Here is a 21,014-nt window from a genome sequence, read left to right as displayed (position 1 = left end):
ATGCCCATTTAAGCATTCATTGGTCGATACTTCATTCAGCCATAAAACTGTGACCCATACAAGCCTAATGAATGATGTCTCTAGCTGCCATTCGCCAGTACCAAGTGCAGGTCAAGTGCCTAGCCCTGTGAGAATAAGACTAGAGTAAATGAGCGGCAGTTATGAAGGGAGTAAGATCTTTTTGGCTGAAATTTTCTATAATTTTCCCCCTCTTTTCTTTTCCTCTTTACATTAATCCTTGATTTCCACACCCAGGACTCTAATATGAAGGAAGAGATGGTATCAGTTGCTGACTTGAACCACATCACAAGATATCGGCACTCACAGCTAGATTGCAATGAGACCTCTGTGTCTATCCTGTCTCTGGACACTTCTTATTTGGAGGATGGGGGGTAAACACAGGAGACAAGGAAGGGAGAGAAGCCTCTACCTCCTCAAGGTCCCACAACCTTCTTAAATAGTGACAACAGTAGGGTCCCATGTTCAAATACGTGAGCCTGTGGGGGACTATTCCAATGTAAACATGAATGTTCTATCAGAAGGTATGCTTGGTGTCACAGTGTATGATGGTCTAAAGAGCAGTGAGGGCATTTTGCTGTTTAGCATCAGACTTTAAGTTTCACAGGGCAAGTGAGGAGGTGACAGCAGGAACCTAGGGTAACTGAATTATCCCAAGTCCATCAAGAGAAATCTGATGTTTCAGGCCAAAACCGCATGCAATTGACTCTTAAATTGTATCTTCGAAATGAGAATGCAACCTGAGGCCAAGATGAGGTTGACTTAGAGAAAAATAAAGTTGTCCGTGTGATTGACTGAGACATGACACCAATCCTGTGTACCCATACGTGCACAACAAGCTCTTTGGCAAGTGAAAAAACAAAATGTTGTTCCTACAATGGTAAGAACTGGGTCTGAACCCTACCACTGCTGTTCTCCTCACAGGCTCCCCAGCAAGGGAGACTTGCTGAGTTTTGCACTCTGATTTGCAAAATGAAAACTTAAAAATAATTATATCTCTGTTAAATGCCGCAATGCAGATAATGGTGTTTTATCAATTGTAAATTCTCTAACTAAAGGAAGAAGGAGTTTGTTCAAAGTTATCTCAATAAAGTCTGAGGTAATAAACAGGAAATTAAATGAGTCATTTGCATATCTGGGAGAAGAATTCAATAAACAGGAGCAGCCCATTGTGGGCGGATGGTGGTCCTGGGTACTATAAGAAAGCAGTCTGACCAGCCATGAACAGCAAGCCAGTAAACACCATTTCTCTCTGTGACCTTCACAATCGGCAGACTGACAATCTGCAGGAGACAGGAAGGCAGTTCAGTTCAGCACTACCAGGTAGCTAGTGTTGTTTCAAACTTCAGGAGTCTGACCCCAGGTGGTTTATTTTAGGCCTTTAATCACAGCCCAATTTGGTGAAAACCTTTCTGGAGATAATGAACTCAATTCCATGTGCATAACAAAGTATGCAAGGGACAGATATGAAGAGAGATTGGATGTTAACTACATCAAAACTCTATAATACATATGTCACCTTCCATGAGATAGGTTCCATAGATCGATTACATGTGACACCTTCCATAAGGTTCTGTAGATTGACAGAGAAAACAAGCTTATGAAGAGTGTCTGCAGGAGGGTCTGGTACATTCTCCAGCCACATAGATAAAAGGTCACCAGGCTATTAACCACATCCACCCCCAGTCTTCTTGCAGACAAGTTATCTTACCCTTGAAGGAACAACCCTGTGGGCTAACATTTTAGGTTTCCCTAGTATTTATCTGTGAGCACAAGGGCCTCTGTGTCTCTGCCATCCTGGCTTCAAAATCCTGCCTTGAGTCTGTGTCCTGACCTGGACTGCAAAGTAGAAGTGTGAATTCTTTCCTTTCCAAGTTGCTTTTGGTCATAGTATTTTATCACAGTAACAGAAACCCTAACTAAGATGGAGGTATTATATATGAGAGGGGATAGAAATGATAGATAGGGAATTGTCATGGCCTGGGCTATAAAGAAATATTTGTACTTCTTCCATACTGTATTAAGAAATTTGCAGGTACATGTTTGTAAAGCTTAACATGTACACAGTGTCTAGAGTTCGCTTGGCCTGATCCTAGGCCCTCTCAACCAGATGCCCTTGGGGACCACAGGTTGATACCGGCAGACACTAAGGAGCTTCAGGGTGTCAAGAAGAGCCTGAGTCCAGACAGGATCTGCTGGCTGGAGATGAAATACAAGGCAGATATTTGGCTTTTTAAGGATGTTGACCTCCTGCCCGCCCAGGCTACAGCCTTCTGAAAAAAGTGTGACTTAAAAAAAAAAACCAAACTTCAGTTCCCATCTCTGCTGGTTGGCCTTGGCTGTGACGGCGCCCTGAGCTGTAGTATTCTAGTCCTGTATGTTATGACACTGCTTTATTCGGATGCTGGATTGACCGAGATGGAGATATTTGACTGGTATTTTACTGGAATAATCTTAAATAGTTCCCATTTCATTTGTAGACATTTTGGTTGGGGTTATGAGTCTTGTGGTCTTTCCTAGTCTCTGAAGGGAATGCAGGTGCTTATTGCCCTCTTCAAACGTGACGGTCACTAACAGTCACACAGGTCGAATGATTAACCTCCAGCTAATTATACTGCCTTATGAGCCATCAAGTTGTGTGGAAGGCCAGGCTGGTCTACTGTGAAGCCATTGTACAAGGTCCAGTATGGCCCTTCCCATTGGCATTAGAACCTTATGGTATGAGATGAACCTCTTTCTCTGAGGTGCAGAGCAAGGGCCCCATTGAGCTGGGCCACACAAGCTGGGAGCAGGGAGAAGGATGGGTGTTGAATTCCTGAGCAGACAGCCTCCCATCCCTGTTTACTTTAAGGATCTGGCCTGGGCTTTGGCAAGAAGTCTGAACACAGGCAGATGAACTTGGCGGAAAATAACTGGAGCATCCTACACGAGTGACCCTTTGCTTTAGTTTAATTTTTATTTGGGTTTTCTTCAAATATTTTTAAATAGAAAAAAACTTATCTCCCTTAGATCTGCCCTTCTCATAGTGGTCTGCAGGTCCTGTGTAAAAGTGAGTTACTGAAACTTAGAACTGCTCCCCCCTCTTCTCCCTCCTTTCCTCGATATCTTTCCCCTCCCCTTCCTTTCTTCCCTCCCCATCCTTTCTCCTCTTCTTTCCTTGCCTTTCTTTGTTTTAAGGCTATATTTATTTCAGATAAGCTAGCATTTAATAATGGATCTTATTTAGAAAAACAACCTAAAAAAACAAACAAAACAAAACTTCACTGTGTCTCTGTAAACTTTGAATGAAACTTATACTGCTTATACTTAACAAGACAGTCTGCTTGGGTTGAGTTCATAGAATTACATGATCCACTCTCTAATGCCATAAATTCAAGTGATTAAAATCTGTGCTGATAGTGAGCATAATTCTTATTGTTTAAAAAAAAAACTTGCAAGAGATGGAAAACCACAGAATAATCTTCACTCAATTTGGGTTGAAACAATTTAAATAACGACAGAGGAAGAGTGGGGCTATTTTTAACCACTGTAATTCTGCAAACTTATTTTTAAAAAGAGTGATGACATACATTAAGTCCCCTTTTATACTAATAAATGTCAAGAAAAACTGGAATTTTGGTTTAATAGACATTCTGAGGAAGACGACGGGTCACGGGGTAAAGGAACTTGCTCCCAAGGCTAATGAACTGAGTTTCCTCACAGGCTCCACATAATGGAAGGAGAGAACTGGTGTCTAAGGGTGGACTTCCGACCTCGTGTGCTGTGGCATACACACATGCACACATACAAAATAAAGAAGTGTGAAGTAAAATAACATACAGGCAACCTATATATGCGAGGCTGTTCACCAGTCCAAAATGAAGCAGAACACAGAAGATCGACACGTAAAAGGCGGCAGGGGTAGGATATAAGATTGATGACACTCTACCTGAGCCTCTTCCAGCCATGATAGCACTGCCTGGAATATCCTCGTATCTCAGGAACCTGGGAGAGTTGAGAATCAAAACATCACTGGGAACCTCACTCCATCCCTTTTCTCCCTTCTTGCTCTCTTGGAGCCTGGCCACAGCTGAGGAGGCGTGACACATCTCCACTTCCCTCCGCACCTCCTCCTTAACGAACTACACTGGGGGGGGGGGGTGTAGGGGGGAGGTTCTGGTGCTCTGATCGGGAATCTGCTTGTGAACCCAGAAGGTCCTGTTCCCCAATTGATTCTTGATCGATCATTAAAGATGCTAGCGGACAAGGAGTTGGGCGGAAGAGGCTGAACTCCCCCCCTCCCCCGCCCCGCAACCCCTGCCGCCCCCAGGAGGCAGGCTAACGGACACAGGAGGGAGAAGGAACCAACAGCCATGTGAGAACTCAGGTGGAGCGGCCATTGGCCTCTTCCCTGACTGGGCCTGGGGTAGCAGGCAGGAGATTAGAAGAGCCACAAAGCTGAAGGCAGATTTAGGGTGCTGAGCTGGGACTAAAGGTAACTGAGCAATCAGAGTTGAGGGCAGAGTTAGAAGTGCTGAGCTGGGAGTGAAAAGAAGGGTGTGACAGCCAGGAGAGGCTTCCCGGCCATTGAGCTAAAGCATATAAAAAATAAGCTGTGTGCCCGTGTGTGTGTGTGTGTGTGTGTGTGTGTGTGTGTGTTTCATCTGCATATCTGAGGGAACCTGGGTGGGGCTGGTAGTGCAGTCTGCCCAGAGCCTAAAGTGGGGTAGTAGGAACTACACACGACACTATACCCTTTCCTGCCATTGTTCATGCATCTGTACCATTTGTCGTGCAGAGGCCCTAGAACCAGGAAACTGCTGTGTCTGCTTTCTAGATTCATATCTGTACCCAAAAGCAAAGAAAGAAAGGAAGACAAGAAGGGAGGGAAGAAGGAAGGAAGGAAGCAGGAAGGCAGGAAGGCAGGAAGGCAGGCAGGCAGGAAGGAAGGCAGGCAGGCAGGCAGGCAGGCAGGCAGGCAGGCAGGCAGGCAGGCAGGCAGGCAGGAAGGCAGGCAGGCAGGCAGGCAGGAAGGCAGGAAGGCAGGAAGGCAGGAAGGCAGGAAGGCAGGAAGGCAGGAAGGCAGGAAGGCAGGCAGGCAGGCAGGCAGGCAGGCAGGCAGGCAGGCAGGAAGGAAGGAAGGAAGGAAGGAAGGAAGGAAGGAAGGAAGGAAGGAAAGAAGGAAGGGATAGAAAGAGGAGCAACATTTGGTTTGGTGGCACTCACCACTGAATATTACTCCAGGCAGATGACTGACATCTGAGATCCAAGTGCCTCCAGACCCAGGCCATATGAGTCCATGACTTCCTATGCCGCTTAAGAAAGAGAGGCCACCGAGCTACTTTCCACTAGGGAGAAATGGGTGCTTACCAAAGCTCTGACCATTTCTGTGAGGTCCAAAGTCTCAGGGATTGGACAGCACACCCTGTGAGGCCTGATGACTGGCAGCCATCGGCATGAGTGAGCTAGATGCTGCAGCTCCTGTGTTAGCTGTCCATGGAGCAGAGATTCGGAACACCAGCTTTTCGTACAGTGGTTCGTTAGCAATCTTCATCTATTTCGGTTTTATGAAAACAGGGCCTCATTCTGAAACCCAGGCTATCCTTCATCATACTCCACGGTTCAGGCCGGCCTTGAACTTCTGACCCCCAAGTGCTGGAATCATGTGCACTGCAATGATCACTGTTTAATTGGTAACGCTAGTCTCTAATAACGACCGTGATAGGGGCAATGAGCTACACCCCCGGGTCACTTTCAGAGTCTTTTAATTTATTTATTTCCGTATTTTATCTTCAGACAGCGTCTTGCTATGTAGCTGCCCAGCCCCAAACTCACAATCATCCTTCCTCTACTTCCAATACGATAGCACCCCAAAGCCGGATTAATAAATATTATCTGATAAAATACTTGTAAAAGAGAGTGTGCATGCAAATGTATATTAATGCCATCTGAGAGAGGCCTGCGGACCTCCACCATGCCCTTTTGGTGCCCGTGTCAGGCATTATTAGTTGAACATGGAAAACTTTCCTCTGAGTTTTTCTGATGCCCTTAGGTACATTGCATGTTCTCCCTCTCTTGGAGTCAACGGAGGATTCTGAATCCCAGTCTGGAAAGTCCTCATCCAAGAAGCCACAGGTACAAGGCAGGAAGGTCAGATGTAAAATTCAGTCAGGCTGTGTGTGACCTTATGTGATAAGGATCAGGTAAGCTATGCTTACTACTGTCACACAAACAAATCCTGGTTTAATAGGGACCAAAGAAGTTGAACAAGCCCTGACAGGGATTGTGGGGAGAGATTGGTCATGGATGGAGATAAGGGGCCCCAATGAGGTAAGGGTTTGACATTATTAAGTAGCTTCTATTGTTAGCATTCTGATTATAACATTCCTAATTTGAGACAGGAAATTCATAAATGCAATGCTCTCACTGGACTTTTAAAAATCAGACAATGCAGCTGTACAGATAGGTAAATTAGATCAGCCCGTTAAATTCTCTAGCAGCGTTCATTCCAAGGAAGTAGTCTGAGCCGTTGGCGACATCCCAGATCAGTCCTCGATCTGGTAGGATGCTGCTTCATCTCCCTCCTTCTACACTGTCAACATTTCCTATGAAAATCACTTCATCTCACAGTGGAAAACTAACTTTAAAAATAAAATGAAGAGAAAACAAAACCTAATCTCTGGAAGGCAATAAGAACCACATGCCTCTTAAATGAAAAACATTCTCTTTCTCTTTTGTTCCCCATAAGCAGTTTGCCAGAGACGCAGCCCGCAGCTTTGAGCCATTTACAAAAACATAACGAAGGCCGATGCTTGCACGCAAAGGCTAAATTGTGCCCACAGTGACCAGGAGGCCACTCTAAGGCCTCCACTTCGGTTGACTTTACCATAGATGCTCCTCCCAGACCACAGACCAGTGATGTTTGTGGTAAGCCATCTTGTCACAGAAACCTCTAGGCTCCTGAGAAGGGAAGAAGATTAAGGAGAGAGAGCTACATGGTAGCAAAAGTCACAAATACTACAGAGAAAACAAATGCCCCCAAATTGAGGGGTGTCAGCTAAGCCTTCCATCTATCCACCAGAGGGCACCACCAGAATGCACGAAGCTTTTTGAAGAGGTGTTGAAAGCCCTCCCCACCTTGCAAAGAAAGCAAGTTCGGTGCCATCAGAATGCCCCCACCCCATTACGCCGGTCTGTCCTGTAGAAGTAAGATGTATATTCCTCTTATAGGAGATTGATGAACTGTCTTCCACCCTTATTGCTAAGGTCCTCTTCAATTGCCAAAATCGTTTGATTGTAAAAGCTGTGCTTTGACAATAAATGCCAAGTGTGTCCTCTGTACAAAGTTCTGACTTGTCCCACAACAGTTTAAATGAACAATAATAGCGTCTCCTTGTCTGCACTCTGCGGATTAATAAAGGTCTTCAGAGATAATTACAAAATACACGCAACGACTGTGGAATTATAAAACACAGAAGACATGGCCTGCACTGTTAAATACTACTGCTCTTCATGGCGAGAAGGGTGGCTACTGCCCTTTTGCCAACCAAAGAGATCCTTTAGCCTCGTCTTTAGCTTTTGTTAAAAGACAGAGAGACAACCTAATCTTTATAAACAAAAGACAACAGGAAGGTTCTGGGGGGTGGGGGGGGGGAGCCACACCAAATTTCACAAGGAAAAAGCAGAGAATGATAGGTCCCTCCGATGGGAAGCACAGAGGCCGGGCAACTAGAGAAGGCAGACAGGGGAGCAGAGACGATTAGCCAAGGTGCAACGATGTTGAGGCTGTATTACCAAGAAGTCTTCCCTTCAGCACCTCTGCCTGCCCCAGGCTGACTCACGTGCTTCTAAATGTATCGGTGTGCCTGCTTCGGATACTGGCTGTTATTTCTGCTCCCGCTTCCAAGGCATGTAGGCTGTCTCTGAAGTTACTGTGCACAGTGCTCTCTCCCTTCCAAACTCAAAAGTCCAGAGAAAGTTCAGATAGAAAGCCCCTGCTCTGGACAGCGTAGGCACCTCACGATAGAGGAATTATTACTTTATGCTCCTTGATCTAGGTCAGATACAGGCGAGAGGCTGCTGGAAGGACAGAGGCCGTGTGTGACACTGTGCCCTTCTGTGACACTGTGGCCAAGTTACCATATCAGCCTGTCTTAGAAATAGTATAATGACTTGAGCTGGGGAAGCCAAATCCAGGTGGGGCTCCTGCCTTGTGGTTCTCTGTTACTTGGACTAGACATCTGCCAAAATCAAACCTTTTTTTTTTTTTAAATTGACTTTGTATAGTATTTGAAGTTTAACAGAGCTGTTTTTGATTAGAACCAGAGCCAGCCTGCATGTTTTTAGGTATTAAAGCCTAATGCAATTATATTATTATCTTTTAAAAAGATTCTTTTATTGGTATAACTTTTCTTTGAAAATACATTGCTTTTTAATGACTAAAGTTTCTGCTGTTACTTAGGGAAAAAAATGCTTCCCCCGGCCGCCCCTCTGCAAGTGAATAAATACAGGAAAGAACTTGCTCACTGGCGTGGACTCAGCCTCTTTGTAAGTCCTAATATTTACGGTGTAGGAGGAAGGCACTTCAGTGACTCATGGGTTTACACTTAGCAGATGGATTAAGAATAAAAATTAACAGCACAGTTTCCCTTAAGTAATAGGGAAAATGTGACTTGTCACACATTGACTTTCTGGGTCAGTGCTTTTCCAGTCACTCTGCAGCCTTAGGGTCACCCAGGGATTCCATAAAGAAAGGAGGGGGCACTGTGATTGGCGTTCATCTTGAATTTTAAAATGATCTACCATTTCTACACAACACTACCAACCACTGTGAAGGCCACGGCTCTGGAAGAGAACGCATAGGAGCCCAGAGTGCGAGCCTTGTTCATTTCAAATGAATGATCTTTCACTAAGTTTCCCTTGCAACAGGACTGGAGATGTGTGCTTTGTTCATAAAAGACATCCTCTATCCTGATCTTAGATGTGAGTTTAAAAAGCAAGAGAGACTCTAAGGTTTACAAATGAAAGAGGAACAATACCATTCAGAAAAATGCCAGCAAGTTCTAGGCGGATCTAGCAAAAACTGGTCCCTGGGAAATGCAGAATTAAAGAACGCTTGTAATTTATAAAAAAAGAAGAGATCCAAAGTTTGATGTTTTGTTTGCCCGGCACCTAGATAAGGCATCTGGAATAAATACATCCACCAAAGGCAAATTATTTGAGTCTATACACTCCACTATACATTACACACTCCACAGCTATACATTATATTCTTTGGGAATTTTTCAAGATGGAGAGTTTTGGAGGTTGAACAGTGTCCTCCGCAGTGACCCCCGAACTCTTTACCTCTACTCTTTTCTCCCCAGTGACCCTAAAGTCCCCACCCCACACATATAACCTTAGCTAGAACCAGAGCCTTTGCAGACTTTATTGTTAATGCAGTTAAGATAGCTTCCTGGGCTGTTATCAATTACAACTGTGTTCTTCTAAAAGGGGAGTTTGATAACAGAGATGGATACACGTAGAACTAGGTGATGTTAAAACATGAATACAGGGACTGGAGGGATGGCTCAGGACTTGCCAAGTAATCATGAGGGACAAGCTGGGTTCCCTGTACATGTTTATAACACCAGTTCTACGAGAGATGGAGACAGAAGGATAGCTAGGGTTTGCTGGATGCCAGCTGAACTGGAAAAGACAAAAATGTGCATCCAAGGAGAAATTTTGCCTCCAAAGACTAGAAGAAGGATGGAAGAAAGGATACCCAGTGTCCTCTTCTGCCTACAGGTTTATTCACAGGTGCACATGCACTTGTGTGCACACATGCAGAGATGAACAAATGAATCAATAACTGAATACAAAAAAACAGAAGAAAGACCAAGGCGTACTCAAAGTTGCCAGAAGCTAGCAGAGAAAGACGGGGCAGACTCTCCCTTAGCCTTCGGAAGAAAGCAAGTGCTGGCCAGCAACTCCAGACCTCTCACTCACAGTGCTACAGAGACCACATTCTGTTAAGCTGCTTAGCGCACAAGAAGTTTGTGATGGCTGTATTAGGGCTGGGTGCACACTCTCTTTTTGATACATGTCTTTGCGGTTGTGATTAGCCACCAAGTCTCTTTGCCAGTCTGCAGAGTGCAGAGGCTTTGTCCAGACTGCCTCAGGACATGACCACCTGGTCCACTTCATGCTGCCATCCGTGTGAGGCCAGTTCCTTTCAAACTCTGCCAGACCAAAACATTCAGGAAAGAAAGTCTGTTATAAATGTTCACATAGCCCATTAGGAAGCCAAATACAAACTTGGCTTTGACTATAACTCAATGCAGAATGAAGGGGAACCTGATAATCAGAAGCAATCCAGAGTTTGCTGATGTCCTTTGGTCAAAAGAAAAAAAAAAAACACCAAAAACAAAAAGCCAAAACAACACCCCCCCAAAAAAAAAGTCCACTGGAATCACAAACAGCAGCCATGGTCATCTGCTAATGGTTCCAGAGCAGAAAGGCTTCTGCTGCTTCGAACACGGAGCAGTTCATCTGCCCTGTCAGATGGTGTAAACAACATAGCCAGCAATACTCCAGCCATCCTTAGATGCTGTGTTTATGTCATCTGTGCATTTTAGTCTTGGCACTCCCAGTATTTCTGCTGCATGACCAACTATCTGAAAAATATGCACACACCTGGGGCCACCTGTGTAGTTGTAACCAATCTCTGCCTGGTGGAGAATTAAAAAACAGTGAAATTAGAAGAAAATGTCACACAGGGAGACAACAAGAGTTTCCAGTAAAGCTATATAAACTTGGTGCATCAACCCTCGAGCGAGCATAGACCTCTGGAGCCGTGTTTCCACAGGAAAACAAGGTTGGAGGGAATCACAAAAGTCTTGGCTTCAGTCCACCCCTGGGCCTGCTAACACAGGCCTGGTTTCCAGAGCACCAGGTCTCACGGAACTACTGAAACCATACGTTCATTAAAACTGAGAAGGAAGGAGAGGAGGCGCTGGGGTGGGGGTGGGGGGCAGAAACTGAGACCCGGAAGGAGGTGGGTGTGGCTGGAAAGTGCTTGGATTCGTGATCACATCTAACCACCAGCTTCATTTGGGATTTCAAAATGTTTTGCAGTACAGTACCCTCAGGGGACTTTTGAAGCAGCCTGTGTTAGACCAAGGAGTCTCCCCAAACTCTAATGCAGTCTTTGCTATAGAGTCCTTAACTACTTTTGTTTTGTGGGGTATTTTTATAGAGCCTGTGACTCAGATCTCACAGTAATATTTTATAACACATATGATATGCATAATTACAAATAAATCAGCTATGTTGAAATACCATAATAATATTCTATAATAATATACCATTATATAATATTTTATAGTATATATTATATGTAATTATAGATAACACTATCAATGTTGAAATGCCACTACTACATTGTTCAAAATGCCAACACGCTGGTAAAAGTAATTTTAAAATGCAACATAGTAATTGTGTCTTTATTAGCTTCTTAAATATGATCTAGTTTTGAGCTTAATAGCTACCATATTCTTTGCCTTCCTGAGAAGCATACGTGACATTTCAAGACAGCAATATTCGATATGATTGACACGAACAGATGTTTCTTGGTGGCAAAGTCACAGGTTTGCTATCAACCCTGGGATGTTTTCAGCAAAGTGGGGGACACGCTACAAGCCAACAAAGGTTAGTAGAGAGAGAATATATCCCTGTGGAAACTGTCCATGGAGCCCTCCGCAGGTCAGACTTTGGATTCAGAATCCTGAGATATGTCTGTCCCCATGCAGCTTCCCACGGATCTCATCTCCGCTCTTGAAGCTGCATCGCTGAGTGTCAACATTGCAATCAGTGCTCGCCGGATATCTCATCTCAGCAGCTTCAGAAAAGCAGGTTCCAAGAGCATCGAACAGAGCGGCCCTGCATGCCTGGGAAATGAGTTCTGAAAAATCTCTACAGCTGTGGGTTTGTCACTTCTAAACTAGGATATGTGCCAATCTGGGCATAGAGGGAGTGTTGCTGTCATTGTAGGAGAGAGAAGCAGAGTCCGTAAGGTAAAGGGTAGCCCAAACTTGGTGACTACCACATACATGTGGCAAGCTGGATCTCTAAGCTTCTGGTCTCTGAGCCACAAAATGTGCATAAAAATAGTATTTATCTCATAGAGCTTTTAAGGGGATTAAGTGAGATAACACTTGACGGAGTGTTAGACTTTGCAAAGTGTTGTAAAATATCCGCTGCCCATCCTAGTGAGAGGATGGGGGCAGCTACAGATGTGCCAGCTTCTTTGGGCCCGTCTTCTCTTTTAGCTTCTTTTCTTGGACGACCTCTAGATGAGCTGCTTACAGGCAGCCTGGGTTCCTCACTCTGCACTCTTAGAACTCTTCTGTTTAAGAAGGCAGGAGAAAATGGACACCAAGCAGACATGCCGGAATAGCTTAAAACTATCTGCAATCAGCAGATAACAGTGGAAGCCTGCTATCAGCTTTCCAATATTTTGTAATTTGGGCAAATATTTTACAATCCACCCACCCTGAGAGTTTCCATGCCAAAATGTCACATGAGACATGCAAGATGCTTGAGAAACAAGTCATTTTTTCAAACAAATTCCCACTCTGTGAGGCTTACTTGAGGAGTGGAATTTATGGCCATTTTTGGAAACAGCCATATCCTTCTTTTATGAGGATGTGATGCTAAAACTTGTGAGTGTCTGCCTGTCCCTGAAGCAACACTAACCTCGCCAGAGGATGAGCGGGGCTGATAGTTCTCCTTTTGGTTTCCATCTTAAACATGAGAAGAAACAAAAAAAGGTAAAAAAGAATCTTTGCTCCAAAGATGCACAAAAGTAATTAAGGGCGAGAAAACAGGAATTCCAGCCCGCACCCCGGGAAGTTGAGCGCCTCTTGCTCTTTGTACTGAGATGGATCCCATGACCTCTACTGTGGGGAAGTTTTATCTCTGGCATTTTCTGTCTCTTCTTCTGTTGTACTTTCAAACAAAGGTATGAGAAGAAAACAAATGGCTTTCTTATTCTGTTTGTCTGCATACTAACATTGCATCTCTTTTCTTCTAGCAACCACTGTCTCTCTATACCCGTAAGGCTATCTATTGACCACACAGATCACAAAACTCTCTACATATGTACATATGCATGAATATAGACAAATAATATGAAATGTGTGCATTTGCAACCAAGCAAAATTTTTATGCAATTTGTACCTCTTTCCTGGACCCTCCCCTGTTGGAAGACTTATGACCCCTCAACTCTCCAACTTTCCCACCATAACACAGAATCTGTGAGAGATGCTCAGATGCAGACCCTCACTGAATACCACCCTCCAGTAGCAGACGGTGTGTTATGGTGCCTTCTGTCATTCCCACTGGTGCTGTTGGTGACATTCTAGTCCAAAGGAGGGCTTGTCCTTCTTTCTGTTGCCTTTTTTTGTTCATTCATTATCAGTGGGGACATTGGTTTTCTTGGGGGAGTCAGGAGGTGGAAAACTATTACAGTCTCATATACCCCACATTCTCGTTTTTGTTCAATGGGTACAAGACATTGTTAAAGCAGATGGAAGACCTGTGCAGATTCCATGGAAACAGAGCTCTTTCATGCCCATGCTTTGGGGACCTTTGTTGAGGTTCTATCCATAATGAAAATAGAAAGTAGTAATATAGTAGAAGGTGTGTGTGATCTTAGCTACATCAACCCTTAAGTCTCAAGCTCATTACCTCTGAAGGAGAGTTGGCAGTGCCTTCTTTACCTCTCCCAAGGCAAGACCACAAAATGTAAGATTGATGGGAATATTGGCATGAGAAAGTGTGGACAAAACGTGTGTTTTCGTATGCCTGCGAAGATCTCTTTTGTTCTCAAGGATGGAAAATCAATTACAAAGGTTTCCCTTTTCTAAGAGTCACAATCAGATTTACTTTACATCTATGATCTTCTGTTCATGGACTCTTAGACATTATTTACCCCACTCTTATCTTGACTACAGCCTCAGAAAGATGAGTTCTGCTTATCATCACACCACTACTGAGCATCACAGTGAAGAAATGAGCCTGGGCCTCCGGACAAGCACTCATCAGACCTCAGAATCTCACACAAACAGCTTCAGTTCCCGTTAGTGGCATCTTAATGGCCTTGGTAAGCCAACAGTTGTGAAGCTTGGCTGAAGTGATTTATTGATTACTCTTGAGCCTGCTGGTGCAAATGAAGACCCCTAATTCTGCCTGTTGTTGAAATAACACAGAATGGAACAGAGAATGCCAAGTCCTACATGGGCTGGAAGGGACAGTATGACATGGTTTCCCATCTGTGGAACAGAGCCAGTAAGATTCAGGCCGTCACAAATGTTGATGGTTGCTAGGCATGAGGCCCATTTGTATAATAATGTACATAATTCATGTTCCTCTTTTTGGATATGTTCTCCCTGGCAAGGTTATTGGGGAATGTCCTCTCTGCCAAGAATAATGACGACATGATAATCAGAAATAGCATGAGTCCAGGAGACAGGGATGCACCTAATGTTTCAGCAAAATGGTAGAATGTTGTGACCTTCAGGACAGCCCTTAAAGCTGTGGGAAAGAACTCTGAAAAATATGAGTTCAAAATATATAATTTTTCAACTATGCAAAATATAAGGATGCAATATGAATTATATGAGGGCTTCACGGACCTAAAAGAACAGAGGCAGCTACACTATGAGCCAGCTTATCAGAAAGACATTAAGGAAGGAGATAAAGAGATTTAGGGAGTGGTGATCACAGGGCAAGATCCCACCTAGCTAAATTTATTATTTGTTCTTACAAAGCTAGGCAAGTTCCTGAGTCCAAGGTTAGCCTCGGACAGAGCTAGTTTGGGCGTAGGCATGATGGGGTAGTAATATCAGGATGGGGTCCCACCCAGTTATCTTATTGTCTGTGCTTACAAATGCACGCACAGCTCTGAATCCATTTGTAATATTAAAAAAAAAGTGCTTGATGTCTTTTTCTAAGAATCAAGGTCATGGGATGATGACTCCTGGGGTGAACCTCGAGTAAATGACTGAATTAGTATGTAAATTAAAGACCAAGCTTTGGTCTGTGAAGAGTGATGAGCGATATGGATAAGCTGTCTGGAGGTCTCCAGAGAAGCTGTCTTGGGCAGAACACAGGCCGTCATCTTGTACCCAGGATTTGACTTGAGCTCTTCTTTTCACTGCTCCTGAGCACCCCTTCTTCAGAAACCCCTCTCCAAAGCAAAGCTGGTCCTTGGCCAGAGATCATGAACACTTTCCATTGTTCTAAGTCAATAGTGTCAGACGGAGGGCATAGAAGCCAAGCAGGTCCCTGTTGAGGAGGGCATGATATTCAAAGGAAAGAAAGAAAGGAAAGAGAAACTCCACACTAGGCAATGACTGGGATAACAGGGGAGAGGAAAGAATTCAAATTAAGATTTTTAATTTCAATCTGTGACTTCAAGTCACACACTCATGACTATAAGCAGCAAATGGTGCCTGTGTTAATTTTCAGATGAAAATACAAATCTGAAATGGAACGGCAAAATGTTCTTACAGAACTAAGATTCAACATGAATGTGAAATTTAAAAAAGGGGGGGGGTTAGAAAGGAGGAACGTTTTGAGGAAAGGGTAAGCCATAATTCTCTTAAGGAAAAGAGGTAATTTATTGGATGACATCTCCTGCAGCTCGAGATCTTCCAGTGAAAGGGGAATGACTGTAGGTTTTCCAAATAGACACCATGTAGACACCGTGTAAAATAGGGCCATTATTATATCTAAAGTAAGGAAAGACCCGGGGATCCAGCGCAAGACCTGTGATACGAGTTGAAATCTTTTTCCTTAGTACTGTGACAAAATACTTGGTGGAAAATTTCTTAAGGTAAGAAAATTTTATTTCGGCTCATGGTTTCTCAGGTTCACTCAGTGCTGAGTCCTTCCCATGTACCTGGGTGGAGCATCCTAACAGGGAGAGCACAGCAGAGAAGGCAGCTCACACCATGGCAACAGGAGGCAGAGCTGGGGAATGCTGGGATTCAGCTGATGAGTTTTCCTTCCCCGTTTTTTGTTCTGTCCAGATCCCAGGCCCATTGGATGGCACTGACAACATGCAGGACTCCTTCCTCTCAGTTAACCCTTAGGGGAAACGCCTTCCCACAGAACCATCGACAAGAGCACCTCTCTAATGACCTAGGTGGTTTTAATGCCAATAAAGTTGACCATGATGATTAGCCATCACAGACAGGAAAAATCAAAATGGAACTGATGCCTAAGCAGTGGGAAGACAGCACAAGGACATGGGTAGCCAGAGCACAGCATTTGGGGCTTTCCAAAGAACCTGCAGTCAGAGGAAGCCACATGTGAGGGAGGGTTTGTTTTAAGGTAATTAACCTAGCTACAGACACTGCAGTGAATGCTATAGGACGCATCAAGAGAAAGAGGCTTCCTGGCTCTTCCCTCCTTCCCACACCTTAGCCTTTTGCAGGCTGCCTCTTACCTCGCAAGCACACTTGGAAGAATGATTCTAGGAAATGAGGCTGCAAGGCTGGGAACCAACAAGGGACTGCACCTGGCACAAGTCATCAGCCCCACCCTCATAGACACGTAGATCACAGAGTCAAATCTGACTGAACCAAGCATCAAGTGAATGGCTCCATTCCTGTCCCTGGAACCTGGGTTTGTCCCTTTTCCTCTTTTGTGCTTCTGAGCAGAATCTAAAACTGGAAATCTGGTCACCAAAATTTGAGTCTCCTCCGCAGCTCAAGTGTTCACTGTCTCTGGCGCTCACCACAGGGGTCTCTGTGGAAGGCACTGTTTTGTAGAGACCAAGGCAGTCTAGGAAGCTCATTGATTCTCTTTACCAAGAGACAAGCAGCACAAAATGAGTCCTCTCATTCAAGACAAAACAGGGATCCACTAAGAACTGGGTCCTCAGTGCAACCATCTAACAGGAGCCTGGTATCCCGACTGACCAGCAAGTGTCCCTAGACTCCATGTCTCTACTCACCCGTCAGCATCAGAACACAGTAGCCTCACCCTGCCCTGTGTTCTAGACCCAGTCCTGGGCTGAAAGACACTGTCAGTTCCCTGGGCTTGGACCTCACCTGATCTCCAAGCATTCACGTTTCCTTTTCTTTCTTTGACACAGAAATGAGCCACCCACAAGAGAGTGATTGTGAGCACGGGCGTCAAAGGCAAAGGGGAATAAAGAGCAAAAAGTGAAATCAGGTTTCTTTTGGAAGTTTGACCCTTGTCCTCTGGAGACCATCCAAAGAGGACTTATTGAAGTTTTCTGGGAGAGTGCTGGCTTCATTAAGGCAGAGTGCCACTTCGAGACTTTTCACATAAGAGGAAATTGTGAATAATCCTCCCGGCACAGAGGACTACTCGGCTCTCCCTTTGAGGCTCCGCACTGCTGTTCTTCACAGCCAAATGAAGAGGAACAAACTGTACCGACTCCAAATTGATTCCGAGGACGGGAGCAGATTCTCCATCATTTTCCCTGCGGTTCTTCAAAGTGAAGGTTAGGGAGAGGAGCTTCTCTGAGCCCCGGGGACATTAGTCACAGCAGGGTGGTGACCACTCCAAGTCTGGAAACCAGTGGAAACTGGTAGACTGCTTGCTGCCTCTGCCTGCCTGCAAGCGGTCATGGCACTACTAAAGAAACCAGACGGGAAGCCCGTATACCAATCACTTGCAGCCAGAAAGCTTTTAACTCAGGCCAAGACATTTTTTTTCTCCCTCTAAAATAAAGTTGCACAGACTCCAAAAATAACATCTGTTGCTCGGAGTAACATTTTCAAACAACATAATAAACTTTACTTCCAGAAAATATACACTCTCTGAACTTCCCTTGGGGAAACTCGCGAAAAGGACAGGGTGTGCTCCAGGGCTCTCTCCTGTCATAGACCAACCGATCGTCGTTGGACAGATTATTTAGTTGATATGGAAGGTGGTAAGACATGCCACATAGAAGCCACATTCACTTGCAGAGGGCAGTGACTGAAGGAGCTTTAAATAACAGCCTTACCCAGATGTGTCTGGCAAGCTTTCACTGGCAGAATGCAGTTTTAAACTGGGGTCACGGTGCCCTGGAGTATGTACCAGAAAGAGCAGAAGAGTTGGTGGAGTAATAATGACTGTCACGTTCCCAGGGCAGCACATCTTCAGACGCTCTGAATTTTAACAGCAATTCTAGGGATGGCTTACCCTGGGCCCTAACTCCCAATGTTACCCTGCCGATGAGACACAGAGAGACAGAGAGCCTTTATCCTCTCGGTCATCCCCTACCAAGTTGGTGGTGGTGGGAGACAGATGAAGCTTGGGAACGCTCAGATCACTTATGACTTGTGGCTTGTGACTGTCAGGAGCCCCACGTTTACCCAGTAGGTGGAAGTCACTCCTTACTATAGGAGTGTGTGGTGGAGGTATGCTATACTTATCACCGCAGGAAACACTGAAGACACTCATTTCCGGGCCAGGGAAGTGGGAACAGAAGTGGTGCATCCTAGGTCAAGCACTGAATCACTCCCGGTCGGTTTTCCAGGGCACTCTGTTCTCCCTTTGGCACATGGGGCTGGTGAGGTGGCAGCTGTGACAAGGCTCCTGAAACAATAATGCTGAGAGTGATGATGCTTTTATCTCAGTCAGGAACAGGCGGCATCGGCAAGAAAGCCAATCTGTCCTCCAAAGCCGCTGCAATCTGGGGTTGTCTGAAGCTGCAGTGTAGCCTCCTGTAGGGTCTGGTCTTCAGCATGTTGGTTATCACGATTAGATCTCGTATGTGAACCGCCCAACAAAAGAGCTTAGCGGGGAGAGGAATACATTGGTAGAGCGCTTGCTTAGCACTACTGATGCCCTGGGTTCTGCGCCTCCACTGCATGAAACTAAGCCGTGGTGCATGCCTGCAATCCCAGCACTAGGGAGGTAGAGGTAGAAGGATCAGAAGTTGAATGCCTTCCTTGGCTACTAAGCAAGTGAAAGGCAAGCATGGGCTTCAGGAGCTAATATCTCATTTTCTATTGTAAGCACGTGTGATGGTTTATATATGCTAGGCCCAGGAAGTGGCACTCTTAGAAGCTGTGGCCTTGTTGGAGTAGGCGTGTCACTGTGGGAGTGGGCTTTAAGATCCTCATCCTAGCTCTCTTAAAAGTCCTGCAGATGAAGATGTAGACCTTTCAGCTCCTCCTGCACCATGTCTGCCTGGGTGCTGCCATGCTCCAGCCTTGATGGTACAAAACTGGATCTCTCAACCTGTAAGCCAGCCCCAACTAAATGTTGTCCTTATAAGAGTTGCCTTGGTCATGGTGTCTGCTCACAGCAGTAAAACCCTAAGATAGCATGTTTAGATTTCACCATATAATCATGTCTCACATGAATGAAGAAGGGAGAGTTACGGGGGAGGAAGGGGACAGGTGGAAGGCAGCATAGTTGGGGTCAAATGGAGTAAATCACACTGGCACATATGAATGAAAATGACTTAAGGAAGCTGGAGAGATGGCTTAGTGTTTAAGAGCACTGACTGCTCCTCCAGAGGTCCGGAGTTCAATTCCCAGCAACCACATGGTGGATCACAACCATCTGGGATCCTATGCCCTCTTCTGGTGTGTCTGACAGCTACAGTGTACTCATATAAATAAAATAAAATAAATAAATCTTTTTTTAAAAAAAATGACATAAAGAAATCCAATATTTTGTATGCCAAATAAATTTGTTTTGTTTTGTTTTTTTAATTGTAAGACTAACTTTTTTGTAGACACATAGTGAAGAAGGACTTAGGTCTCTGGGAAACAAAAACTTCTCATCTGTGAAGGAATTTCAAAGGGACTTGCAATGTTATCAGCATGGTATGGCCTTGCTGGCTGTGTGCACAATGAGGTATGGTAGAATAGATACAGGAGGGTGACTGGAAAGACAGAGATGCAGGGAAGTATCAGTCATGAGTCCTGGGTTTGAAAGGTGGTGAAAGTGATAAGTACTCTTACAGGCTTGCAGGGAGATGTTGTAGGACTGAAATCTCTCACAATCCGATTCATCCCATGATGCTATGAAGGTGTGACACACAAAAGGGATGAGGGGACACAACCCAGCACCGTCTTCTATTTCAAGCAGGCTCTGGACCTACCTCCTGGCTAAATGTCATCTTTTTTAGGTGTGCCTGTGAAGTTGTTTTCAGAAAGACTCGGGTTTGAACTAAGAGGCTGAGCAAGGAGACAGTGGCTGGGCTGGAGAGATGGGTCAAGTGGTAAAGCGCATCCTGGGCAAGCATGAGTGGCTGACTTCTATCTCCCGAACTTCCTTAAGAATGCTGGGGGCTATCCTCAGCAATGTCACTAGACAGAGGTGGATTGCTGGCCAGACACAGATACACACGCAAACATGTGATCTCTCTCTCTCTCTCTCTCTCTCTCTCTCTCTCTCTCTCTCTCTCACACACACACACACACACACAAATATACATATACATATACACAAAAGATCACCCTCACCTCCCAGGTGGGCAGCATCCATTCCTTCATTCCTTTTGACTAGGTCAGGGAAAAGGGAAGGAGGGTTTTCTCTTCTGTCTGTTTCTGAGCTTGACACTGAACTCCTGCCCATGGTGCATCTGGTCTACAGGCCTTCACACTTGTGTTAGAATCTGAACCATCTCATGAGACTCCTGGGTGGGCCCCCAACTGCAGATAGCCGACTGTGGAATCAATGATGTAAGCCATCCCTTGTAATTAATCTCACTTCGCATGTATATCTTACTGGTTCTATTCTTCTAGAGAATGCTAACACAGCAAATCCCTATGTATACAGAATTTTTATTTTTATGAGCTCCTAGCTGGGCAAGTATCTGACACCAATTCCTGGGCACTGTCAGACTTCCTTTCTAAATGATTAACTCCTGGTTTTTACAGAGACCACATGCCAAGGATATTAAAAGAATCCATGCATACACATGCACTCTTAAGAGAAGGGACACATCACTGCCTAAAGGTTCTGTGGGAATGAGTGTGTGTATAAAGTCAGAGATC

The 21,014-nt window shown here is 44.8% G+C and overlaps 1 protein-coding gene and 1 long non-coding RNA gene across 3 annotated transcripts in view; one reads left to right on the top strand and one right to left on the bottom strand.

The window, feature by feature from the left end:
- The window catches only part of Rerg (RAS like estrogen regulated growth inhibitor), a 105,527-nt gene that overhangs the window by 33,418 nt on the left and 51,095 nt on the right, over window positions 1-21,014 (bottom strand). The window lies entirely within an intron of this gene.
- Window positions 4,333-16,352, top strand: LOC147003771 (uncharacterized). The gene is made up of 4 exons (XR_015047486.1): window positions 4,333-4,372; window positions 8,459-8,544; window positions 13,992-14,140; window positions 16,071-16,352. It is a non-coding gene; the product is annotated as an uncharacterized LOC147003771 (long non-coding RNA).

The sequence above is a fragment of the Mus caroli genome, unplaced genomic scaffold (genome assembly GCF_978045245.1).
Source record: "Mus caroli unplaced genomic scaffold, Mus_caroli_1 scaffold_7, whole genome shotgun sequence".
NCBI lineage: Eukaryota > Metazoa > Chordata > Mammalia > Rodentia > Muridae > Mus > Mus caroli.
Note: the sequence above shows the minus strand (reverse complement) of the source record. Positions and strands in the feature narration are given on the sequence as shown.